General features: G+C 44.4%; 1 protein-coding gene across 4 annotated transcripts in view; it reads left to right on the top strand.

Moving 5' to 3' along the window:
• The first annotated feature begins 1,514 nt into the window (after positions 1–1,514).
• TBC1D5 (TBC1 domain family member 5) overlaps positions 1,515–27,422 on the top strand; it is a 354,766-nt gene continuing 328,858 nt past the window's right edge. For 3 of the 4 annotated variants that reach the window (XM_066628543.1, XM_066628540.1, XM_066628541.1), the window contains exons 1-2: positions 1,515–1,830; positions 24,123–24,183. The gene's annotated coding sequence lies outside the window, so the exon portion shown is untranslated. The remainder of the gene's footprint in view (positions 1,831–24,122; positions 24,184–27,422) is intronic. The other variant, XM_066628542.1, reaches the window with a different exon arrangement.

Here is a 27,422-nt window from a genome sequence, read left to right as displayed (position 1 = left end):
TGGGGCTGTTGTAGATGTAGAGAGTGCAGGGTGACCAGATGTCATAACTGCAAAAGAGGACAAAGCACCCGAAAACATAGGACATCCAAGACAAATGTAGGACATGACAAAATAAAAGCTAAAAACACTCATATTGATTTCACTTAGTTAATTTAAACACTTTATTACTTACTATTAAATTTAAAACTATATTACTTATAATTTATTAATTACGAAAAGGCTATGTGTGGCCTGCAGGGGCCTTGCTCATAGGGAAAAGGAGGACATTTAAATTCTTTTCCAGGACCCAAGGCTAAAAAAGAGGACATATCCTGGAAAAAGATCATGTCTCAACACCTTGAGAGTGTGACACATGCAGTCTTGAGGAAAGCAGAGAAGCTATCAATGAAACACATAGCCACCCCCCATGCTCTCTTTCAGTATAATCCTAAGCGTGCCTACTCAGAAGTTAAGTCCCATTTTGTTCAATGGAGCTTACTCCCAAGAAAGCATGCACAGGAATGCAGCCTGAGGGCCCAATCCTATCCAACTTTCCAGCTCTGGTGTAGCCATAATGCAGCCCTGGGGTAAGGGAACACATGTTCCCACACCATGAGAAGGCCCCAATGACTGTCTCTCCACCACAGGATGCAGCGCACATCCCATTGACACAACTGCACCAGCACTGGAGAACTGGATAGGATTGAGTCCTAAGAGCCCACTCCTATGCCTGTGGAGTCAGAAGCAAGTCCTATTATAATCAATGGGGCTTACTCCCAGAAAAGTGTGTGTATAGGATTGCAGCCTTAGTCAGTTAGGGCAGCAACTCCAGGCTGCCTACCCCTACCCTAGTAAGGTAACTAACTGGGAGCCCAATCCTAGGCATGTCTCCTCAGAAGTAAGTTCCATTACAGTCAAATAAGGCTTACTCCCAGGAAAGTGTGGGATAGAATTTGCACCCTGTGTTGGCCATAGCTGTGGGACACAAGCTGAGCAATTAAGAGCCCAATCCTATGCAAGTCAGAAGTAAGTCCCATGATAGTCAATGGGCCTTACTCCCAGGAAAGTGTGGGACAGGGCTGGGAACCACAGCTGCGGGACCCCAAGCTGAGCACTTAACAGCCCAACCCTAGGCATATCTCCTCAGAAGTAAGTCCCATGACAGTCAATGGGCCTTACTCCCAGGTAAGTGTGGCTTGGACAGCAGCCTTGCAAAGCCTCCGCTGCCCCAGAGCACCCCCCACCCACACACATGCACCCCCCACACTTACCCCGGCGTGCCAGGCAGTCCCCTCCTCCCAACCAGCCCTTCTCCCCCCTCCCTCCTGCGGGCCACGCCGTCCAGCCCGAGCTCTCGGCGGAGCAGCAGCCGGGACCGAGCTGAGCAAGCGCGCCGTCAGCGCTACGGCTGTGGGCGGCCTCGGCGCTGCCTTGCAGCCCGGGCGCCTGCGTGCCAGAGGCGAGGGGGCGGCGGCGGCCGAGCGCAGCAGCGAGGAGTGGGGCGGGGAGGGGGAGAGACGGGAAGCCGCCCTGCGCCTTCCTTCCTCTTCTCACCCAGCCCGGCATCCCCGTTGTGGACTCGCTGAGCGGGCAAGCGAGGGAGGGACGGAGGCGGGGAGAGGGAGGCTCAGCCACCCCAGTGCCCTTGCACCGACCGCGGCAGGTAAAGCACCCCGCTGAGCTCCCCCCGGGGCGCCCACCCGGCCCTGGAGTGAAGGCCACCTGGGACCTCTGCCTCCCGCCCACCCTTTCCCGCCCAGGGACCAACAACAGCCCGAGAGAGAGGAGGAAGTGCTGGTGTGAGGCCTGCAGTGCTGAAGGGAGCTCAAGCCTGGGCAGGTCTACTCAGAAGTGAGTCCCATGATAGTCAATGGGGCTTACTCCTAGTGAAGTGTGGATAGGATTGCAGCCTGAGAGCCCAATCCTGGGCATGTCTACTCAGAAGTAAATCCCATGATAGGCAATGGGGCTTATTCCTAGGGAAGTGTGGATAGGATTGCAGCCTGAGAGCCCAATTCTGCCCAACTTTCCAACATTGGTGCAACTGCAATGCTGTACCTTGAGTAGGCCTCCCTGAATGCCTCCCCACCTCAGGATGCTGTGTATGCCCCATTGGCATCACTCTGTACTGGCACTGGAAAATTGGATAGGATTGGGCCATGAGTCTCTTTTCTGCTTCCTGCCCTCTGTTTTCCAGAAGCAGGAGAGGAGAGTGCTGCTGCTTTCTACAATAGCTGTTTTTGTTTTAGAGGTGTCATGCTATCATTCCCCTCCCAGCTGCTTTCCGGAAAGGGACAGGGAAGAGAACATGCTCTTCTGTTAATAGCATGCTCTGATAATAACATGCTCTGTGGATGATGGTGTTTTAACTCTGTCCATCTTCCATGGTGTTTTTAGGCAAAGCAACAAGTTTTCTCTCCCCTTATTGCCTTTGGTTCTTAGCTTTTTCTTGATCCAGCTGCTGTGTTTTCGTCACTCCCATTTCCCTCTCAAACTTTAGTTCTGGGTTTTTTTTATGACATTGTGGGTGCAATCCTAGCCAACTTTCCAGCAGTGAGGTAAGGGCAATGCAGCTCCGAGGTAAGGGAACACACATTTCCTTAACTTTAGGAGGCCTTTGTGACTACCACCCAACTGCAGGATGCAGCTTATACCTAGCTGGCATAGCTATATCAGTGCAGGAAAGTTGGTTAGAATTTGGGCCTGAGTTTCACTTCCACATTCCACTTCTTCAGTATTTCCAGTTTAGGTTACTTGATCCAAAGCAAATTTTTTATGACATTTGCTTACTCATCATTTTGTGTGTGTGTGTGTGTGTGTGTTAAAAATTCCCATGGTATGTGTTGTGCTTTGGTGAATTGGTACTGTCCAGAGCTGGACACACCTGAATGGGAGTGTGTGAGTGATGTAGTCTGATGCAGGATGATCGATACAATTCATCTGAGGAGGGATGAAAGGAGAGTCACCAGGCAAGGCACCTATAAGAGGTCTCTTGAGGAACCACCTCTGGTGGCAAACTGAGAAGTGGCCCAAGAGTGGGCCAAGGCAGTAGCCCTTTGGCCAGCTGGTTGGCTGAGGGCAACTGCAGAACTGAGAGGATGGGCTGCACCAGGGCTGTATCAGAGTGCAGGTGGGGAGTGGTTTACAGCACTTGCACCCTCTTCCACCTCATGTTCAGTTGCCTTCTTTAGGTCTGGGCAGATCCTGTGATTTTGGCCACTCCCGGCCCTCAGCCCTTGCCTCTCTCCTCATCTTTGGCCATTCCTTTTTGTAGCCTGCCATGTATGCCACTCACCTTCTGGGTCCCACCCTCTTTATTCTCAGCCTCCCTTGCCTCCTCCTAGGAAGGAGAGCTTGGTTCTTGAGGCCTTCATTGGCCTGCACAATGAGCAGTCCACCCCCACCCTTCTTCCTGCAACAGGCTCTTGCTCTACAGAGGAGAGGCCCAGCTGGAACACCTGCCAGTGAGCCAGAAGCTCACTGGCCTTGGGGCTGAAATGTTCAGCAGCAGCACTTCAGTTGATAGGCTTTCTTGCCACTGAGCATGAGAGGCCTGTGACCCAGGCCAACAACACCCCTGCTCCCAGCCATGACTGCAACTGTAGATTGGGCCCTGTCTGGGCAGTGGTGTACTGAGCAGCAGGAACAGGTGAGCTGGGATGTTCTGCAGCAGCACCGAGATTGCTCTGCTTCTCTGCTACAGAGCATGAGAGGTCTGACACAGAGCATGACACCCCTGCTCTAGACATTCAGTTTTCATCCCTTTGACTTATCACAGTGTATTTCCTTTAAGTGATTCAGGTATAGATATCTGTCCAGTATCTTCTGTTGTGAGGGCTGATACAAATACAAATTTCTGAAATCTGAAAAGTTGAAATACTTACACATTTACATGGGAGTAAGCCCCATTGAATACCCTGGGACGTACTTCTGAGTAAGCATGTATAGGCTTGCACTGTTGGTTTCTCTGCAGTCTCCTTATCACTTTCCGTAATCCTTTTACTTGTCTGTCTTCTAGCAGTCCAACACTCTCCCTGACTAGTTTCTAGCTTTTGATATAAATGTTTAAATTGTTTGTCTTAAGGTTTGTGATACTGTGCTTCTCAGATATGTCCCCCCACGTCTTATTAGCAAGGTACATATTTTTTTAAACCTGAATTTGTTCTCTTTCATATTTTCTGTGAAGGGTTGGTAATCATACAGAATCATCTGTTGCCGGCTAATCTGATAGTATATACCAACTCTTCGTGATCTACGGTTGTTGAATAAGAGAGGAAGACAGGAAAGGATTTTGCAGTAGAAAATGTGGACCTTTGCTATTCCAAGTCATAATGGAAGCAGGATAAGCATGTTGATGTTTCTTTGAACCTTGGTTGCTGTGTTTAATTTGGTTAGATTTCTCTGAAGTGTAAGAATTTTAAAATACCACTCCTCTTTCAGGTGTGTATTGACTCTTTTGACTCTGCTGGGATTTTTGTGCATGTATAAATAACAAAACTTGGCCAGTTTATCTACTCCTTGAAATCATTCTTTCGTTCTGTGTTGTTTGACATGAAAATGAACAAACCTCGTATGATTTTAAATATTACCCCAAATAGCAAACTGAGAGTCCATTCTTAAGCGTATCTACTCAGTAGTAAATCCCACTGTAGTCAATGAGGCTTACACCCAAGTAAGTTTGGATAGGATTGCTGCCTGTCTATATAACATATAGCACTTGTCAGTCACTTCTTTCCATGTCTCTGAAAATTGCTAAAGCCATTTCTGCCCAATGTTGTATATATGCAACAGGGACCAAATGTGTACACTTGTGGGCTGGGCAAAAATGGGTTAAGACTAATTCTGCAGTCCTGTGTATGGGACCTAGGAGTAGATCCCATAACACAATACAGTTTACTTCCGAGAAAAACATGCATAGCCTTGCATTGCACAGAGCTATTTGTAGAGGTGCTTGTTTTCTGGTGAGTAAGATAGGAATACAGCTTTAAGTTTTACTGAACACAATGGGCTTAATTCTGAGCAGAATAAATAACACCAGGTAGATGGGACTCGTCAGCCTTGGAAGGCAGCTCATCTGAGAGAAGGAAAACTCTGATCCCAAACCTCCACTGTCTTGTGGCTACATCCAGTTATGGAAAAGGCTTCAGGAGTCAACCTCGAGGCAAAATCTGGAGCCGGAGTCCCTGAGGCAGTTCATGGTGAATACAGTCACGTTCTGGCAACTCCTGCGACGCTGCTGGAACCAACCGTATTGGCCTCTGCCTTTCCATTGGACCATTTCAGTGACGTGGAGAGGGGGGATTTGCTGCATGGGTAACAGCCTATCCTCCATACCTACTTTACCCAGGCTTCGCGCACTGGAGAGGACACTCTGTTCCAGAACCACCATTCAGAGCGTGACACCATGGTCTTCTGAGACTGAAGGATGCCAACAAGAAATAACACCATTTTCAAATACTTCTAGCTCTGTAGTTCCCAAACTTTTTTGACCCTTTTTTAAAACAGTGCTGTATTGGAACACACCTAGCTTTACAAGACTTAAAAAAAGTTTCACTGTACTATCTGCTCAAGCCTCTGTTTTTTTATCCCTCATTCTGTAGCATTTGTTGAGCTTCACATTCATTGCATCAGGACCCTTATGGTAGTGTGGCATTCCCCTTTACCCAGCCTTTGATAATAGAGTAAGCATATTTTCCTAGTTGTGAATAAATTTTCCATAGGGCTCAATACATTTTCCTTGTCAGCCACCCGCTTGTCAGTTTCATGATCCACCAAAAATTGGGTCATGACCCCACTGGTGGGTCCTGACTCACAGTTTGAGAACCATTGCTCTAGCTATTTGTAATCAATGCACATTTGTGATTTGTTGCTTACTCACATTCTGCATATCTTCCTCAAGAATGTGTATCTGTTACAAGGGATTTCATATGTTTTAAGGACACAGCGTGCTATATTTTACACATTTAGCTCTGATGCATAGCAATAGGGCAGGAGTGGGTATAAGAGTGAGACCCCTAAAGCACACAACTCTTATTGTCTTGGGGATGAATGACTATGATAACACAGACTTGGAGTCATGTTTCATTATTTTTTTATATTACTCATGCATCATGCACACAAACAGAAAGTTGACCAACCCTTCTGCAGTATATGCCTTTCCAATCTGAACTCCTTCTCACCAACTGCATAATCCCAAATTTTCCTAGTGCTTGCATGTTGTCAATTTTTTCTTACTTCTGAACAGCTGGAATGTTTGTGAAAATTCTGTAATACTTCAGCAGCTGCTAGACCAATAGCTAGGAAGGGTTCATTTTCAATCAGTAGAAGACCAGGCTCTGTGCAATCCACAGCTCATGATGTTTTCAGAGACTGTAACTTGCATGTATGTACTTCAGGTTTATCTGATTTTTATTCTCCTTAGTATAACTGTTTTTTAATGCAAAGCTCTGTGCTTAAGTTTGATGCTCATTTTTATCTCTGCAACTAAGTAAGCACCCTAAATGATTATTTGAATCTGGCACTAACTCTGCAAATGGATGTATAGATAGGAAAGAATTGTGAAATTATTGGCGAAATACTATGCATGTCTATTCAGAAGTAAGTCCCATTGTGTTCAATAAAGCTTACTCACAGGATTAGTGGATAGGATAAAGTGAACAGGACTGCAGCCTAGGTCTGGGCTGAATATGCACAGCAAAAAGGAAGGTTTTTAAAATCTATTTTATAGATATGAATTATAAAAGACTGATCATGTATTTCACAGGGACAGTAGTGGTGGGCTGGGAAAAGATGGAATATGTCATTTTTTAAGTTTGTTGATTAAGAAGATAATGAGTTCTCCATTTTTTAAAATAAAACTATGAACTAGCAAAAAGGTATAAGTATTGTATTAAAAAAGATGTACTGTAATCTGTATTATGGATTGTGCAACTATGAAGGCAGAGGAAGTTGTGGAAGGGGTTATGCGTCTCAAAAAGGAAGCAAACTGTTAATTATAGTGATTGGGGACTGTGGTGGAGTCCTTGATCACTACACATACATGTAGTATTGAAATGGTAAAAATACTAGTAATCCCTTATGTTAGAGTTTTCAATTCTAGCCTGTTCTAAGATGTGTATATAAAGTTGTCTTATGCTGAGTCAGACTATAGGTCCTTATAGCTCATTATTGTCTAGTCCAGTGGTATTCAAACTGGGGCGTTGTGATGTCCCAGCCTGAAGGCCCTGCCTCCTTAAGGGGCGGGGTCTGGGGGAAGGCAGCGACATGATCCCCAGGATTGCGCCGCTAACGGGGCTGCAGGGTCTGGGATGCACTCACTAGTCTCTGCAGCAGTCATCCTGGGGTGCGGGGAGCCCTGCGCGAGCATCTGCAGGGCTTTCTAGCCTTCCAAAAGTGAAAGTGGAGTGATTATGCTCCACTTCCGCATAACAGGAAGTGGAGTGTGATTGCTCCACTTTCACTTTTAGAAGCCTGGGGAGCCCTGCAGATGCTCGTGCAGGGCTCCCCGCAAACCCAACAGGGGTGCTGCGGGAACTGGTGAGTGCATCCTAATTCTTGCAGCCCCCCTTAGTGACGCAATCCTGGGGATTGCGTTACTACCTTCCCCTGCCCCTGCTTCCTCCCTCCCCTCCCTTGCAAGGACTTACTGCATACATAGCCTAATCTGCCTTGTCAGTTTCGCGAAACACCCAAAATTGGGTCACAACCCACTGGTGGGTCTCAGACCCGCAGTTTGAGAACTGCTGGTCTAATCTGCCAGTAACTCTCCAGCAAGTCTGCCAGTGGGTCTCAGGGAAGGCTGTTTTCAAGCACCTGCAACCTGAAGATACCAGAAATTGAACTTCAACCTTTTACATGCAAAGCATATACTCCTCTTCCAGTCTTTGAAACTTCCATAGCTATTGGCTAAAAGTACACTGCCTTCAGTTGACTCAAACTGAATTGTTCCTAATCACGGTTACTGAATTATAACTAACAATTAGAGGAAATATGTTTAGAGGGAATATTTAGAGGGAATATGTTGCATAACAGCCCAATCCTGAGCTTCCTGGAGTGCGGTGGCAAAACAGCTGCCCCTGCATCCAGCACACCCCAGGCAGCTGCTGCCACCTCTTTGGGAGAAGGGGACATTCATCCCCTTCCCCCACATAAAGGAAGTAGCCCTGCAGTGGAGCTACTCAATTTTACAGCAGCTCTGGAGCTGCTGCAGAATCGGAGAGCACTGTGTCGACACAGGGCTTAGCTCCATCGGTCCTGCTCCTTCCCCTGCCTCACCTCCTCCCTGCCTCCCTCCAACCCAGAACGCCACCTCCTCCCACAGCCACACTCACAGAGCCAGACTGCCAGAGCTGGACCAGCAGGAGCTTACGTTGGACAGCCTCTGCTGGTGGGCCGCGATAAGGCTCATGTTTGTGACAGTGCATGCTGGCAGTAAGCTGGTGCACATGGGCTCAGGATTGCACCATTTCCTGTGCACAATTTCCTGGGAGTAATTCCAACTGAACTGGGACTTACTTCTGAGTAGACACACTTAGGATTGGGCCATAATATTTTCTTGCATGCTGAAATTAGTAATCCAACTGAGAGATGGAAAGAAAGATGCTGTGAAATTTCTGTGTGTGCTAGGAACACTAAAGAAGATCCTAACCATTAGTTATAGATAGTGGATACACGCTTCCTTCTCTGAGGTGTTGCTCATTAGGGAATTTTGCTGCAGAAGGAGAAGATTCTGAAACGTGGCTTTAAGCTAGAGTCAGTTTGAGAGGTGTTGATTGTATTGCAATGATTTTTGATGGGGAAGCAAAGGTGAATCTTAATTATTTCTAGCATAGAAATAAGCGTTCCTCTAAAAGTAATTTTGTTATGATGCTTGGAAGCAGTTCTGTTTTGCACCTTATGAAACAATTTCTTAGATCAGTAATCAAATTAACTGAAATTGAGGACTGGTGCAACTAGAATTCCTCTCAATGAAAAATTGCCTTTGAAAACCCTGAGCTATAGTTAAGACTGCCATCAAATGGGCAGCAATAAAACTCCTACCATTTGATTTGTGATATGATTGCAATACACAGTAATATTAAGTACAGGTGGGGCCTCTGTATCTGCTGATCCTATATCCACACATCTGGCTCAACCGGAGCCTTCCGGAGGCATTTTTGAAGCCCACAGAGGCCATGCAAACTTCAAAATGGCCGTTGCAATAAAAAAAAAAGCAAGTGACTTTTTGCCCGTATACGGCATTCTGGGGACTGAGGAAACTTTCCAAGGGCCCTCCAGAGGCTTCCCCAGGCCTCAGAATGCCTTATATGGGCAAGAACATCACTTCCCGTTTCCCTCTGTACAGATTATACAGTAGAATCTAATGAAATAGGAAGCACATTTCTTGTGGTTTTACTGCATTTATCACTTGATTTTAGGGCCAGTTCTTAAGCGATATTTCTCAGTTTAGTACATGCTAATTTGTATTATAATATTCCACCATCAAAATATGCCACATAAGATGTGCAAGAAAAATTCTCAAGTGACACTAAACAAACAAGGTACATGAAGCTGAGCAGGCATCTTGCCAACCAATTTGATGTTGATGCAGAAGTAATTGCATTTTGAAAGAACTTTTTCTCTGGTAGCACCCAGGATGTGGAATTCCCTTCCCTGGGAGATCCACTTGGCTCTGCTGTGATAGTGCTTTGATGCTGACTAAAGAGCTGGTTATTTCAGCAGGCCTTTGGCAGTGCTGTTGGTTGATTTATTTGCTGAGTCCTCTCTTGTAACGGACATTGTATGTAATTAGCCATTCTTTATCTATAATTATTGCAGTTGGGTAACTTTATTGATGTACACTGCCTTTAGTGTGTTAGAGCAGAACAACGGGAAAGAAATGCCCAAGATTTCCAAAATAAGTGTTCATTGATTTACAATCTTATCCTGTCCATGTGCACTGAGGAGTAAGTCCCACTATGCTTCTTGGAATTTAACTTGGCATACTCTTATTCTCATATAAGCAGACGCAGGATTGCTTTGCTTTATAAATGATGTTACAGGTGTCCCCACATCTGTTGGAGTTCCATTCCCGCACCCCCTGCTTCAGCAGATACCTGAATACACAGATGTGAGGGCATACCTACTCCCACCCTCCAGAGGCAAGGGGAGCTCTGCTGTCCTTGCCTCCGGACGGTCCTCTGAGCCCAGCAGAGGCTGCAGACATCCGTCCATGGCCTCTGCTGGGCTCAGACTGAGCCTTAGAGGGGAAAAATGTCACTTCCGGTTTTACAAAAAACTGAAAGTGACATTTTTAATGCCTTATAAGGCGTTAGGGGGACCTGGGAAGCCCTGAAGGGAAGTGACATTTTTTTACTTCTAAAGTTCAGCCTGAGCCAGGCGGACAAATGCAACCTCTGCTGGCCTCAGAGGACTCTCTGAAGGTGAAGAGAGTAGAGTTCCCCCCGCCTCTGAAAGGGGCACACACCAGGGAGGGATTCGTGGATACAGGGCCTCCCCTGTACATTTTTGTTGTGATTATACTTGTTTTCATTTGAGTTTATAATGAAAAATATTTTTAAAGATTAAGGGTTCAATCCTAATTTGTGCTGGAATGGGCAGACTGACTTGCCTGCACTGTATTCAGCACAAAGTAGGGGCCGGGTGGAGCACAACTCAGAGTAAGGGAATATTCATCCTTTTGCCCCTTGTCATGCGCCAGCTACCAGCGAAATTGCTGATGCAAATCCTACCATCCCAGAGTAACGCCAGGTTGGCCAGGAGGGGGCTTAGGGTTCGGTCTCAGTGCCACCCCCCTCCCAGGCCCACCCCATCCATTGGCCTCCTGCTCCAAAACGCTTTCCCACCATCCTTTCCAGTCTCCTCCCCTGTGCCGGCCTGCTTCGGCCTCTGCAAACTTACTGGTCAAAGGTTGGGATTTGGCCCTTGGGAGCCGGTATGGGCATCTGCGCTAGGCTTGGCACAAATGTGCAGTTGGAGGCCAACGCAGAAGACCTGCAGTGGCTCAAGTGTAGGTCAGAGTTGCTCTGCCTGACAAGCTTTTTGAGCTGATATGTGCATAGCAGGATAATACAGGTGTCCCTAGGTAGCTGCCAGGGATAGGTTCCCGCTGCTACCGCGAATACCAGAAACCATGGATAGCAACAAACCCTACTCAAATTCCCCCATTGTGCCCATGACTCATCTCTCTTTTTTGCAAATTCTTTGCAAAAGGGAGATTTTTCTTCCTTCCACTTTGGAACAGGAAGCAGGAAGTAAGAACCTAGATGATAGCTGCTAGAGTAATGCTACAGGAGTGAATAGTGAGAACACTAACAGGAAGTCCTTTAGTAACTGAGTCTAAGTTTTCCCTGTCTGCTTCCTGTTCCAAAGCAAAAGGAATAAAAATATCCCATTTGCAAAGAAGAGAGATGAGTCATGAGCATGGTGGTGGTGGGGGGGGGGGGAATTTGAGAACTGTGGATTTAGAACCCATAGATAAGGGGGAGGACGCTTGTATATTCTGAATCCTCTTAAAATCATCCCTGTAACTCAGCAGTTCCCAAACTCTCTGGGAGTTCTGCAAAACAGTCCTGTTTGCCAGCTCAAGTCTCTCTCTTGCTTGAGCTTCCTTACCCAGTATTGAGACTGCAGATCAGTAGCAAGGTTGATTGCAGGATGTGTGACTTGTTTTGGTGCTTAGTGTTCCTTCTTTCCCTTTCACCCTGATGTTGTCACCTCCCCCTCTCCATTTTCATTCAAAATGCTTACACAGAGAGAAAACACAAGTGCATAAAATGCCTTCACAGGAACCAAATTTACTGTAAGTGATTAGCAAGTTTTTGTTTTTTTTAAATATGGATGGGATCATGTGAACTTCTGTGTAGGTTAGTATGAGAATTGGTTCTGTGCAGCAGTTTCCTATCCCAGGAAGGGGGAAAAATCCAAGAATTTTGCACCAGGTCCTTCAGTGTTGTTTTCCCAACACTGATTAAGGGAGAGGGGGAAAATGAACCTACAAAAAACCTAGCTGTCTTGAAGGTTTGGATTCCCATAAAAAGCTGGCGTGGACATTCTTTGTGGAGGGAAAGAGCGTGCTTAGTGATCTCGTCTCCTGAAGATGAGAAACAGATTCTTGTTGATCTGTGCTGTGGCACGAACAAACCCTTTCTCTGGGTGGATACAAAAAATGAATTTGCCAGTGGCTGGAGAATTTGGGATAGGGGAAAGCAGCATTTAAACTGTGAAGACCTGCTGGGTGAGAGTTGAGAAAACTCAGGACTAAATTTGATTGTGCAGGAACTAAAGCTTGTGGAGAAATTATTTATTTATTTATACATACATGCATACATACATACTGCCCTTCCTCCAAGGAGCTCATAGTGTTGTACATAGTGTAAATATTGCTCTCTAAGCTCAATCCTTTACTTGCCAGTGCTGGGGGTATGCACATACTGCTTGCTCTAGTTGTCGCAAATGTGCCATAAAGCATGTTTGTGGCACCCAGCAAGGAGGGAGCACCAATGGGCACTGGGTCTCAGCACTGGGTGGATGCCAAGGAGAAGCCGCTGATGGTTAGTATCACTGTAAGATGGCAGTGAGGCTTCCTAGGATGGGGGGAAGGTGAGGGAGGGGCGGATTTGGGGTGGAGATGGTGGCAGAATCTGGGCTGGGCAGCCTGATACAGGCCTCCTCAAGTCTGCTCCTGCTCAACAGCGGGCGCAGATCCAAGGAGACCCATTGGAGTTGCGGCGCTGTTATCTGGCGTAAGGGAGCAACATACCCTTTCCCTGAGGACACCTCCATCAACTGACCTGGCTCCATAGGCTATAGCAGTGGCCATTTCAACACCACTGTAGTCTAACGTGCTGGGGTTGATAGTATTAGGGCTGTTAGCTATTCTCCTTCAGTTAACCTGGGGAAGAACAGGCTGCACTTGCTCAGTGGAAAGGGAATTGCACCTTTCATGTGCTTACAGGGATGCTTAGTACATTCCCACTGGAATGAGTCACGAATCACAAATAATTGAGCCCAAGGTATCAGTGTTTTGGAAATGTTCCTTGGAGATAATTTGGTGCAAGTGTGTATTAATTTGAAGTGCTTGGGGAGGCTGAATTAGGAGCTGTTTGCTAAGTATGTGGGAGGGTGTTTGGGGACAGATCTATGCTTGGCTAGTAAACCAAGAGAATATTTGTGGACCCTTGTAAATAACTTAGAGAGATTGTGTGAGTTATGTATTTTGTATTCTTTCTCCTCAAATGGATATGTACTTCTGTGCAAAACAATGCTATCTTTTGAATTTACACCATTATTTTCATCACATCAGTGTTCTTATGGTATAGTCAAAACAAATATCCAGATTAAAATTTCTTTCCTGCAGTATATATATATTTTATCTATCCTTTCATATTTTGTTTTGTCAGAGACTGTCTTCAAATATCAGACTGATTCCTTCTGCGTTGCCTTGTTTTCTTCTTCTCCTGACACTTTGTCACTGTTACAGAAATTATTAATTGATTTGACAGAGGTCAGGCAGAATATCTGTAGGTTATTCATAAGTTTTCACTGTGTGTCAAGCAATACACTTGTTACTGTTATGAATTCTTGTGTGAAATGGATAATAAAGTGCTAGTATAGTTAAGCAGAGTAATGCTTCTGGATGCTTGCTGAGTAAGCACTTACTTGATGAAGTCAAACATTGCAAGTTGTGTGTTTCAGGCTGCTTGATATTCTTTCCAGGAAGGAAAATTGGTGTGTGTTCATAGACTTGGAGGCATGAATGGCATGACTGCTGACTTCAGCAGTGGAAAGTCTCAATTTAAATGGGACTCTGAATTAACAAATCACTGTCATTGCAATCAATATAAATTTACTAAGCGGGTAGTCAGAAAGGGAGTATCGCAATTAGTATGACGTGACAATTTATAGTGTTAAATCTCTAATGTGCTGTTTTCAGGGTTTGCGTGTTACTTTGTTGATCAAAGGTTTATTGTTTCAAGTACAAGAGATTTAAAAGTTACTGTTTTTTAAAAACAGTAAAAAATGACTTGGTTTAATGCAGTGGTTCCCAAATGTTTTCAACTGGTGGTTCTCTTGACCTACAGGATCATTGGCTTTGGTTCCCACTTAGGGATACAATCCTATACATTGTATAGGATAGCGGGGTTCTTGCGAGAATTCTGCAGCTTCGCAGGCTGGTTTCTGTGGCTTCTCGGGGAGCCACAGCTCATAGTTTAGGAACTAGTGGTTTAGTGGATTGCATTTGTGTGGCTCTTTGTGTTGATTTTTATGTTGTAGCAATGCATTGGAATCTTCGTGCGGCGGCAGTGAAGAAGGCCAATTCTATGCTTGGGATCATTAGGAAAGGTATTGAGAACAAAAGGCTAATATTATACTGCCATTGTACAAATCTATGGTAAGGCCCCACCTGGAGTATTGTGTCCAGTTCTGGTCGCCGCATCTCAAAAAAGACATAGTGGAAATGGAAAAGGTGCAAAAGAGAGCGACTAAGATGATTACGGGGCTGGGGCACCTTCCTTATGAGGAAAGGCTACGGCGTTTGGGCCTCTTCAGCCTAGAAAAGAGACGCCTGAGGGGGGACATGATTGAGACATACAAAATTATGCAGGGGATGGACAGAGTGGATAGGGAGATGCTCTTTACACTCTCACATAACACCAGAACCAGGGGACATCCATTAAAATTGAGTGTTGGGAGGGTTGGGAGGACAGACAAGAGAAAATATTTCTTTACTCAGCGTGTGGTTGGTCTGTGGAACTCCTTGCCACAGGATGTGGTGACGGCATCTGGCCTGGATGCCTTTAAAAGGGGATTGGAAAGTTTCTGGAGGAAAAATCCATTACGGGGTACAAGCCATGAAGTGTATGCGCAACCTCCTGATTTTAGAAATGGGCTATGTCAGAAGGCCAGATGCAAGGGAGGGCACCAGGATGAGGTCTCTTGTTAACTGGTGTGCTCCCTGGGGCATTTGGTGGGCCGCTGTGAGATACAGGAAGCTGGACTAGATGGGCCTATGGCCTGATCCAGTGGGGCTGTTCTTATGTTCTGGAAATGATTCTGTATTCACAGTGATACCAAATGGCAGTTGTAACATGCAATAGCAAGGGGATCGCTTCCCAGGCAGTGCTGTGCAATTATGGCAGCAAGTTGGGTTTGTGTCAGAGATGGTGCCATGATGACTATGCAGCCTCTGAGTTTTAGAGGAAGCCTGTCTCTGAATGCCGGATGTGAGGGAGTGGCAACAGGTTACAGGTATCTTGTTTGTCTTGAATGCTCCTGCAGTAGGCATCTTGTGGGCTGCTGTGAGATACAGGAAGCTGAAATATATGGATCCTTGGTGTGATCCAGCAGGATTCTTTTTATGTTCTTAATGCACATGGTGAGCAACTGTGAATTTTATAGCTCCTACATCATGCAAAAACACTTTTGGCTGCTGTCATGAGACGGATATGGTGTTAGAGCTAATAGTTAAATATGAATTCAAAGGTTTAAGAGGAATTTTCTTAGGCTCTTGAACATGGTTGTGGAAAGTTTACCCTCTGCAGACCACAGTGGGAATGATGAAAGAAGCCAATAAAATAATTAAAATGATGGCAGAGACTAATTTCAGATTGCTAAAGATTCTGTGCTTTTCTAGTACTGTTAATTACTGAAACACTTTGACCCTAGACCAGAAGCAGGCATATTTTCACTTCCATGGTGAGATGAAGCATAATATCTCCGAGAACAATCTTAAAATCCTCTTCTAGTTCCCTTTGTATCCAGCATTGTAAGTCACCAGACTGTCTGTGTCAGGAGCAGCTATAACAGGTGGAAATTTCAGTATGCATTTTAAAATGTATAATGTACTTTATCCCAGAGGCCCAGGTGGATAACACTATTTAATAATAATGTTTAACAAAAATACTATACAACTAAAATTCATCCCATGCTTATCCATGCTGCTCTGGATTATCTTGCCTGCAGGAGTAGTATATCAGACACCAGCATTGTCAAAAGGGATTCTCTAATTGTTCTTTTTATCAGTCTATTAAATACAGACGATAAAGCGAATTATGCATCCGTTAAGGAGAATAGTATACCGTTTCTGTGATGCATGCAAGGAATTTCCACAGGGTTTATTACATGGAGACCTCTGCTGGGGCAGTGTGCACCCACACCCATGGCTCTTCCTTTTCCTTACACATCATCTCTGCCTCTACAATTGTAAAATCTAAAAACAAATTTGAGAGCCGTACACAAAATTGTCCAAGTAACCTGAGTACATGTGGAGCAACAAAAATTATTGTGAAGTTACGTATTTATGTAAACTGATTTGAAGACCCCTAGGGCCATAAAGGAAAAAAAAATGAATGAAAGAAGGTCAGTAATAATAGAAGGGAGGGAGTGATCCTCCAAAGTGTTAGTGATTCTAGCAGCATACTGTAGCATCCAGTTGAATTTTACACAATATCTTAACATTTTAGAAACAAACAGTTGTGGTCTGTTTGTGACCTGTATAGTGAAAAAAGAGGGGTGAATTCAGGCCTATTCAGAACTGAATTGAGGCTCCTCTTTGCCTTATCATGATATCTGTGCTTCTCAAGAGGGTAAAGCTGCTGTGACCATAGCTGGAGAGAAGCAGAGTGAAACGCTGGGGCACATCCATCATGCTAGTTTCTCAATCAGTTAGTTAAATTATGAATTGCCTAAATTTAGTATACGTGTCTGGTTAGTGAAATTAATCTTGCCTCTTTGCTCAGGTATTACAGCTTTCTTAGGTGCCAATGCTGACCCCCATAATGCTGGTGGTATGCTGCTACCCCTGGCTCCAGCTATCATAGAAGTGCTGTAAGGCACTTTGCTGCTGCCAGTAGCAGTGTACAGGCCAGTGCTGATGTAGCACCAGGCAGTGCTGTGTCTCAGCACCAGGAGGTCGATGCTGAGTTGCGGGCAGCAGTGAGTGTCTCTGCTGACTGGTGCTACAGGTTTTTGGGGTGAGGAGGGGATGGAACTGGGGGGGGGGGGGAGGGAGGAAGGCCCAAGGGGCTATCTGGGTCCAGGAGGGGGATGGAGATTGCAGCAGACTCTGCTGCTGCTGTATCCTGTGCTCCCTCCAGAGCTGGGAGACCCAACATTGGTCTCCTTGGTTCTACATCCACTTAAAAGTGGTCACTATAAAAGCGGTCACTTGGTTCTATACTCACTTAAAAGCGGTCACAGGTCCAAGTATTGGGTCTTTTATAATTCAACATGGGGTCAAGAACTTTTGTTAAAGGACATCTGAGCAGCTTTCCTGGCCCCATAGGATACAGTGGTAACCATTTCAGCTCTGCTGTAGCACTGGACACTAGGAAAGGATAGGATTGGGTTGCCTGTGTTTTCAAGTCCATGCCTTGAAAGGCCACCTGTTTTTAGAGCCAGTATAAAGTTTTCATTCCAGGAAGGAAGTTTCTACTCCAAACTTGCTTTCCTACAAAATCTCTTAATCATTCAAATTCTAAAAAAAATCAAAAAAATCATACTTTCATCAATTTAGAGCAAACAGGCTTTCTCCCTTCTTTATTGAGCACCTGATGGTTCAAATGTTCAAAACTGATCAGGGCTGAGATTTTTCCAGTTGATTGGCAACCCTAATCCTCAGAACTTCATTCTATATTAATTTTAATGAGGGGAATGTAAGAAGTGCTTTTGTCTCTAGACTTGTAACATCTTTTCCTATCAACATGGCTATTACAAGACTGGAAAAAAAGAATATTTTTTCTAGTCAAAATATGCCATTAATTTTCAATGTGTAAATGGTTTAGAAATGGGAAAAAAATGCTATATAGAAGCTTGTTATATTGTGAGAAAATATACACTCTACAAATGATTGTAGAGCAAGGTTAGTAATCACTGAAAACCTTAATCCTGTGCATTCATATGTGAGAATAAGTTCCAGTGAATTTAGTGGGACTTTATTCTGGTAGAGGATCACTCCTTGCATGTTCCTGAAAACAGTACTGTTGGTGAAATTTCAGTGTTTTCATTTCTAGAGTGGGTTTGTTTATACAGCATTAATTCCCAGATCTTTTCACACAAGTACCCTTATTTACTGCCTGAAGTTTTACAACTCCCAAGTATTTTTTACCCATGTTTTAGTTAGACTTGTGGTCAGGTCCTAAAAGAATGTATTCAGACACCCTTCTGGAGTTTCAACTCAACCACAGTTCCATATGGAATCTGCTGCTGCTTTCTCAGCTTTGGTTTAAATGTAACTGGATATGGCAGTGGGTAAGGTTTTTTAAAACCATTTTATTATTTTTAGTACAAAATTGAAATTCATACATTACAATCATTTGTTGATGTACAGAAGGCAAACATTTTATTAGCTAAATATTGAGGAAAACAGCCTCAGTTCCATCTAAGGATAAGTGCAGGAAAAGCTGGTGGGTTATGATCATGAGCAAATTAACTGTGCTAAAACAATTTAGAGGGGGAAAATTGAGAGCTTTGACTGACTTTAATGTTAATTGGGGAAAATTCATTAATTTTTGGAGTGGCGGTTGTGTTCAGAAAAATTTGAATGTAAAGGTATCGGCAGTGATGAAATGTTAACTGGTAGATAGAATCTCCTTTGTATTGCATTATATGGTATTATGTATCTGTGGCAGTATGGATGTATATGGTTTCTTTCTTTCTTTTGAAATTAAGGCAGTGATAAAGGCAGTGCGTTGGAAATATATCTAACATTTGTTGGGGGGGGGGTTATGAAGTGACAGGGATGGGGTAGGGATACCCTAGATCAGGGGGTTCCCAAACAATGGCATATTATGCTCACCAGCACATATGCTGCCCCTCGTTCCTTCCTCTTTCCACCCACCCTCCACCATGTACATTCTTCCTGTTGGATGAAGTAATTGTTGGCCTAGGTCACTCTTGCTAAGAGCCCTGCTAGGAGAGAAAGATACAAGAAGAAACCCCATGGCTGCAAATATTACAAGTATTCTGTAAATATTTTTTTTCTGTTTATGAAAATTCTTAGGTATGTACAAAATGTATATATTTCAATAATACCGCTCTGTTCAATCATAGCAAAACTGAGTGATGTGGCCCTGGCAGCTGCAGTGTTGGGGTTCTCTATCCTAGATGCTGCTATGAGAAGGCACATTAGTGTCTAAGACCACCATAGGCAAAGTAGTTTGAATTTTCCTGATGGACACTATTAAGCAGGGGTGCTCACGCTTTTTTGGCTGGAGAGCTACTTTGAAACCCAGCAAGGCCTGGAGATCTACCAGAGTTTTTTTACAATGTTCGCGCCATCATAACATATAACATTTATGTGTACAATGTATGTTGGTGTACCTTGCATAACCACATGAGCCAATATTGCACAACACAACATAATTAACTATAAACATTTTTATTGTTTATAAATAAACAATATTTTATTTTATAACAATATATTTTATTTATTTTACAATAACAATACATTTTATTTATTTTAAATTTGTAATTACTTGTAATTACTTTGTAATGCCTGAGCTTGCCCCAAACCCCCCAGGGCACACCTGAGGACCGTTAGTGGCACACTAGGGTGGTCTAGCCAAGCCATCCTTCTTACTCAAGCTTAAGTGGCTGGGGGGGATAGATGAATGAGGGCCAGGAGAATGGATCTTGAGTGGATGGGACAAGTGGGGGTGGCACAAGTGGGGGGACAGAGTGAGTGGGGCAAGAAGGCAAGAGGGGAACAGGGACTTTTCCAAGCCAGGACCCCCCCAATTGAACTTTCCTCCCCAGTGTCTGATTGGGGAGCCCACCACCACCATCTTCCTCATCCTCACCCCAGTCCAACTTTGTGCCCGAAGTTTGCCACGCGTGCCCACCTCTCTCTGGGTCTCGGCTCTCCCCCTGAGGCCAGCAGCGCCTCCTGGCCGCTGCCCGAGCAGTGCCGTGCGCCCCCCGGCTCAGCGGCGCATGGATCACCGGCCTCAGTGACCCAAGCGCGCAGCTCACAATCGCCTCCTGTGACAGCCCCACAGGGGGTGGGCGGCGGGGGGAGCCCCTCCCCTCGGGTCTGCTCCTGCCTCCTCCTCTTCCTCGGGCACGCCCCTGCCAGGCTGTGCTCCCTCCTCCCCGGCTGTCTTCGGCTCTGCAGACTCCCGCGGCTTCCTCCTCTTCCTCCTCCAGTGTCACCTTCTCCGATGCCCCCCAAGGAAGCCCCGCAGCCAGCATGGGGCAGAGGAGGGAGCCTGCCAGGCGCCCGGAGCTGCCCGGCCAGCCTTGGCCCCGATCCTCTGCCCTGCGGCCAGCGTGATCCTCGCGCGCCTTGAGCAGCCTTGCCTTGCAGGCTCGGGGGCTCCTGCAAGGGGGCAGAGTCCGGGGGGGGGAGCCCGGCTGGGTGACTGCGGCTTGCCTACAGACAGGGCTCCGCGATCGACTAATTTTGCCTCGGGATCGACCTGTCAATCCCTAACAACGTATTGAGCACCCCTGCTATTAAGCATGCTTGCAGCAGCATCTAGTGTCTCATGGAGTTAATCTCCACTGCTTCTGTGAGTACTAATTGCTATATCCAGTGTGGAAAAGAGCAGGAGGCAGCGATAAGAAGACTCCTGGAACCCCAAGTCACGCTGGACTTGAGACCTGAATTATATTTCCCAATTTCTGGAGGACATTTGGTTACATCATCTAATTTCTCCATATTTTTTCTGTGTAGCTAGGGGATAGCTCATTGCTGGTTGACTGGTGGAAGTTGTCCTCCAATAGTCTGTGTAATCTGAATCTCCTCTTTCCTACCCCAGTTGTTGCCACAGAGGTTGATGGACCTCTGTGCAATGCTTTTTCCAATTCCAATGCTTTTTCCAATGCCCACTCTGTGCAGCAACTGTTACCCTGCACATAACTGATCTCATCTGATCTTGGAAGCTAAGCAGGGTTAGGCCTGGTTAGTACTTGGATGAGAGACCGCCTGGGAATACCAGGTGCTGTAGGCTTATACCATAGTCTTTTGTGACTGAAGGTTGCCAACCGCTCTGGCCAGATCTCTGGTGCTCTGAACTTCAGATGTGTGCACACCAGCTGGAGCTCCTGAACATCTGTGTAAGCCTTGTTATGAAGCCTTCCTGTCCCACTTTTGCACCTATCAACTCAACTGTGGAGCAATCTCAAATCTTTTCTCACTATCACCATGCTGCAGTCCTCAAGCTCATTCAATCCAAACTTCCTTTTATCCCTCTGATGAGAGAGGGCAGCAGGGGTTGTCAATTTGATGGTGCCAGGCTTTGGAAATTATCCCTAGAAGTTGTTTATGTGGAGATAGTTCTTTGACTCTGACAGCTAAAACCAACTTATTTCTTTCACTGCGTGCCAGGGAAGGCGATTGTTTTATTGATGAATATGGAAAAAGTGAATAGTCCAGTGCTTTGTTCCATTCCTCTAATTTACGACACCAATAATAATGGATGATGGATGAGATATCCAAACATTAATAAATAATCTTAAAAGGTGTACTAAATCAAGGAAGAAGAGACCAAGAATAATTTTATATAAATGCTTCAAGAAGAGTAAGCTAATTCTAGTGTCATTAATCCTGCTATATGCAACAAATAAACAAAAACCCATTTATAGTAGATGTACTGCCAATAAGATAAGAGCTGTAACAGTATTGACACCTGTGCTTACATTTTTCAGAAATATATGAACTGTTTTAAAACACTATATCCATAAATTAAAAGTTTCAGGATAGAAATGTTATTCTTGAAGAAGTTGGTCATGACTTAATGGAATGTCATCTTTGCATTTTTCTTTGTTCTTCGCTCTGAAAAACTGTTTTCTTTAATATCTTAGAAAGTAAATGATTTGAGATGATTTAACCTTGTTGTACAAAGTGTTTTATTTATTGAAGCTTAGTCACTTTTTATTGAATAATTGAAAATATAATGTCAAAGTGGTAGAACTTGCTAGTGGGGAACAGGGAATTCCTCTATAAAAAACAAAGTTCATATTACTCAGTTTTGCACGCTAGGGGGACACAACCAGAATATTAAGAGGAAGCAGGAACTGCCCTGACGGCCAGTTCTGTGCTAGGGGTAATTTAAAAAAGAAATTGAGAATAAAACGGCTTATATTATAATGCCATTGTACAAATTGATGGTAAGGCCATATCTGGAGTATTGCATCAACTTCTGGTCACCACACCTCAAAAAGGATATAGTGGAACTAGAAAAGGTGCAGAAGAGAGCCACCAAAATGATAGCTGGGCTGGGGCACCTCCCTTATGAGGAAAGATCACAGCTTTGGGGCTCTTTGGTCTAGAAAAAAGGTGCCTGAGGGACGTGATTGAGGCATACAAAATTATGCAGAGGATAGAGTGGATAGAGGGATGTTCTTTTCTCTTTCACACAACACCAGAACCAGGGGACACCCTCTAAAATTGTGTTGGGAGAGTTGGAACAGAGGAAAGAAAATATTTCTTTACCCAGCATGTAATTAGTCTGTGGAACTTCTTGCCACAGGATGTGGTGATGGCGTCTGGCCTAGATGCCTTTAAAAGGGGCCTGGACAGATTACTAGAAGGAAAGTCCATTACTGGTTACAAAATGTGATGGATATGTGCTACCTCCTGGTTTTAGAAGTAGGCTACCTCAGAATGTCAGATGCAAGGAAGTGGCACCAGGATGCAGGTAACTTGTTGTTTTGTGTGTTCCCTGAGGCATCTGATGGGCCATTGTGGGATACAGGAAGCTAAATAGTCTTTTGGCCTGAACTAGTGTGGCTCTTCTTATGTTAATGTTTGCTTAGTCTTCTCCTAGTGTGCAACTGCTTATTAAGAAAAGAAAAAAAAAAGGAAGGCAATGGGTGCAGAGGGATGCAGGTGGGGGTGGTCATGGAGCATTGATCCTATAGGGTTCTCCTATATCCAAGGTTTCTGTATCTGCATGGATCAGACGTCCCATGGATACGTGTATGTTTGTGGCACCCAGCCCCAGGGCTGGAGTTCAGCGCTGGCGCTGGGATAGTATAAGATTGGGCCCTTATTGGTGTAGTAGTAAATTTTAAAGTGCAGGAACTTATGATATCTTCCTTTAGCCATGCCCCCCCCCCAAAACCCTAAATTACTTCGTTAGTATGTGTTTTTCTCATGCCACACATTTCTGTTTTGAAACGTATTATACTTCATTAAGGGTGCAATCCTAACCCATTTTCCAGCACCGGCATAAGGCCAATGAAGCTCTGGGGTAAGGGAACAAACATTCCCTTACTTTGAGGAGGGCTCTGTGAGTGCCACCCAACTGCAGGATGAAGCACACGTCCCATTGGCACAGCTTTGCCAGTGCTGGAAAGTTGGTTAGGATTTGGGCCTTAATGATCTGTTTCATTTCATCCTATACACTTGGAGTGAGTTGCAATCATTTTAAAGCAAATGTATAAAAATTGAGAAATTGAATTTAAAAAAGTCACAAATACAATATATTAGAGTGTTAGTTTATGCATGTTTACTTAGATGTTAATCCTGCTGTGTTTGTGTCCAGCTAAATTTGCATAAAATTGTAGCTTTTACATAACATGAACTGCTTACATATTTGCCTTTATGAAAGATAATAGCATAGACATTATTATTGACGTGTTGGCAAATTTCTCAGTTTGCCTCCTACTGAGCCGGATGTTTCTTCCTCTGGATGCAAAGGCAGCACCTGAGTGCTGCTGCTGATGCCACTGTTCTTACTGTAAGAGAGTTCTTAATTCCACTTTCCCAGGTTACAGTCCTAACGTGGATTGCATTGTTCTAATTTTAAATTGTGAGTGCGCTCAGGCAGTGGAAACTTGGTAACCCCTTGTATTTCCAAGGACTTTGAGCTTTCAGCATTGAGGATGAGATATAGAAGTCAGCCAAAGCATTTTGTCCTTCTCACATTTTGTCTTCGTATCTGAATGAGCGCCAGTTTGCACAGATTGTGTGTCAGTTTAAATACAACAAACAGACATCATTCTGCTTGAAATCGTTCCACCAAAGACTTCTGAAAACTTTAGGTAGTCGGCAAACTGTAATGGTTGTTTCATATTAAGTAGCTTTTTAGAATTATAAAACAGCTTTTCTTGTGCTTTCAAATATAATGTTGTCATCCACTAATGAATGAAATACCATCTGTAATAATTAAGGTTACTCCATTTGTTTTTCCCTGCAGCAAAAGTTCTGAAGGTTTGGAGAAGATAGTAAGAAAACGGAAGGACTGTAGCAGTATTGTTGTAAGTACTGTACTGAAAGGGAATGTGAATTAAGAATATTATAAAGAGGCTGCCCATGTATATTTGATGAAAAATTAGTTGTGCAAAGGAATTGTGTAGAATGTTAGGGGCAAAATATATAGTAGCAGTCTGATTCATTTGCAGAGATTGCTCCATTCTTGTGAGAATTTAAAGTGTATCCTTTGCAGTGTAATCAGGGATTCACTGATCTCTCTGAAAAAAATTCTTTTATCCAACAGAGATTGATCTACTTTATATACATTTGTTTATTTAAAACTATCAGAATTTAGAAAAATCATTATAGTTTTGTAGGGCTGTCATTTGTTTTAGTGACTTATTGTTTAGGTTATTTTGCAGAATTATTTATTTGCTGATTTATTTATGTATTTCATTATTTATTTATTTGATTATTTAGTAAATTATTTATCTGATGAATTATTAATACATCTTCATGACAAGCTTTAAATTATTTATAACTTAATTTTGATTTTATTGCTTTTCGACGCTGCATTGTTACTGACTAGTTTTTTCTCCTTTTTCATCCTCTTATTTGGTTCTTGAAAATTAAAGTATTAGCTTTGAGGCAAGTTTATATTCATTGGAAGACCAATAGATACCCCTTCCTCCCACATATGTACTTTTTGTTGTAGGTACACATTTTACAGACTCATTGTAACTTGTGACTGTGTACTTACCTGTTCACACTTGTACTGGTGTTGTTCCTTATCCTAGCTAAAGATAAAAGGTTTAACCTTGAGCGAGTGAGGATGAAAGTCTTCTTTTAAATATGCGCACAACTAATGTACTTTTCTGTAGATATTCCTTTTACTTTTATAGACAACTATTCACTGTTGGACTGGCATTCAGTAATTGAAGCCCATGTTTCCGAACCTCATTTGCTGATAAGAACTATAATGAAAACTTTTTTAAGCCCTCTCAAAACTGAATGGACTAGCCTTTGCAAATGCCATCTTGTACTATGTGTGTGGGCTTCCCCCCTTTTTCTGTGATGGTTGATAGAGCTGGGTTAGGGTATCAAGCTTACTCTTCATCTGTTGCACCTTCAGGAATCACTGCTTCCTCTATACAACAGTCCAAGGGAAGGAGGCAGAGCATGAGTGAGGATGAAAGCCTGTATAATGCCCTCAGAGTTATCTTGTTGGGAGGGGGTTCTGCCACCCTTGTCCCATTTCCCTGAGTCTGGAAGCACTGAGTGTGGGAAGCCCTGGGCTCCTAGAAGCAAGGCCTTGTCCTTCTATAATCTATATGAACTCTCGGGCAGCCTTTCCACTCACCTCTTTGTCACTGGACTACTCTCTCTTATATCTCCCTTTCTCCTCCCACCCCCCTCCACCTTTTCTTTTCTAACTCTCCTCTTCTCCCCCCCCCGCCCAGTTGTAAAATGACTCACTTCTGGTTTTCACTGATCAGTCTTACAGGACCTGAATTTTGTTGCAACCTAGGCTGCTACTCCTTTGTTCTTCAACCCCATTCATGGCCATCAGCTGAGCATCAGTCTGGGCTTCATCTTTGCCAGTCACTCTGCCCTTGAGAAAGGTCTTGTGAGAACAGAGCAGATGGTACTTGCATCCAGGACCAATGCAAACTCTTATTGCACCTGGATGGGGCTGTAGCAGGCCAGGGTCATTGAAGCTGCCCTAGCTTGCAAGTGAGTCCATGCGTGGACAATATGACTACAGTGTTTTGCTACAGAAGGATGCAGATCCTTCTGGTTCCCTCAGTTTCTTCCTACCTTATTATGGTCTACTTTCTGCATTATACTAGTAATGCAAATAATTGTTCCTGAAAACCAAAAACCAAACCTATGGCCTCCATATGCAGAGGGTTGGGTGTGGAAGTCCTTTGCATACCCAAATCCAGAAAATGACTATTCAATGATGTCAACATCTGCATCCAGATTTCACAATGCTGTATGGAGGTCTTCCTTCTGGTGTACCCCAGCTCTGTTCAGTTGATGCATATAAGCCAGGCTCTTATGCAATAGCAGCACGCTTTCCAAGCTTGTCAGTAAGGCATCTAGATGTTGAGGTACACACTCGGGATCTCATACACAGATTCCTACTCTTTGAACTATGCAGAACTCCATCCAGCATGAGGTATCTGAATTGAAGGACGGGCATTTGTCAGGGGCACGTGCAACTTAAAGCAGTCATAGAGAGTGAAATACAGTGGAGGATAATTTTAAAAGGCAATGGAAGATACCATTTAGGTTAAGGCAGAGTGTAGAATGCTCAGGTGAGGTGGATCTTGAGGAGAGAAATGACTAATGATATCCAAGGTGTCAAACAGCTCAATCCTGAGGTGCCCGGTATGCCAAAATGGCTGCCACAGCATCTTGAAAGCACCAGGCAGCCACCGGCAGGCGGGGAACTTCCATCCCCTTCTCCCACATAAGGAAAGTAGTCCTACAACGGGGCTATGCAACTGCGCCCGCTATCAAGTGGGCATAGAGTAATGGAGTTCCATGTCGAGCTAAGAGGCACAACATGGGGCTCTGGATCCAGCAGAGCTGAGCTCCACCAGTCCTACCCCCTTCCACACTGCCAAACCTCCTCCCTGCCCTCTCTCCGCCCTCCCCTACCTCCCCCTACCCCAAAACACCTTCTCCCTGCCCCATGCCCCAACTCACGCCCCAGCTCACCTCTCCACCACCCAGTGGTCCGAGCTACTGCTGGGTGGCAAATTGCCAGCCTCCGACCAGCGCTGTCCCAGCTTGGTGGGCCCACCTCTGGCACTCAACCAGTGTTAACCTTTGCAAATGTGCTTTATTTGTGACTGTGCACGCCAGCGGTAAGCCAGCACACCAAGTTTAGGATTGGGCTCTTAACTGATTAGAGATAGAAAAGGAGACAAATGCCAATGAAAAGCAAACGAGGAGAAGGATTCATTTGTATTCCAAGACTTGGAATCCAAAGGTGTCCTGCTTGTGGGTAAAGATGTTTCATTTGCATAGGTTGCTTTTCCAATTTCTGCTGCTTTCTCCATCCAGTTACAACACTTCTAATTTGCCACTTCCTATTTAGACAGTGCTCCAGTTCTCAGGAATTGCTTTCTGGGAAGGGGGGGGGCACTGGATGCTACTGTGAGCAGAAGATGGCAGGGAAGCCGTTTTGCTGAGAAATGAGTTCCATTTGTACCTCTAAACACATATTTTTTTTGTAGATTGTGTGGGTTTCTTGACAAAGATGTACAATCAAAATGAATTCCCATCCTTTCCT

Source organism: Tiliqua scincoides, chromosome 5 (genome assembly GCF_035046505.1).
Source record: "Tiliqua scincoides isolate rTilSci1 chromosome 5, rTilSci1.hap2, whole genome shotgun sequence".
Lineage (NCBI taxonomy): Eukaryota > Metazoa > Chordata > Lepidosauria > Squamata > Scincidae > Tiliqua > Tiliqua scincoides.
Note: the sequence above shows the minus strand (reverse complement) of the source record. Positions and strands in the feature narration are given on the sequence as shown.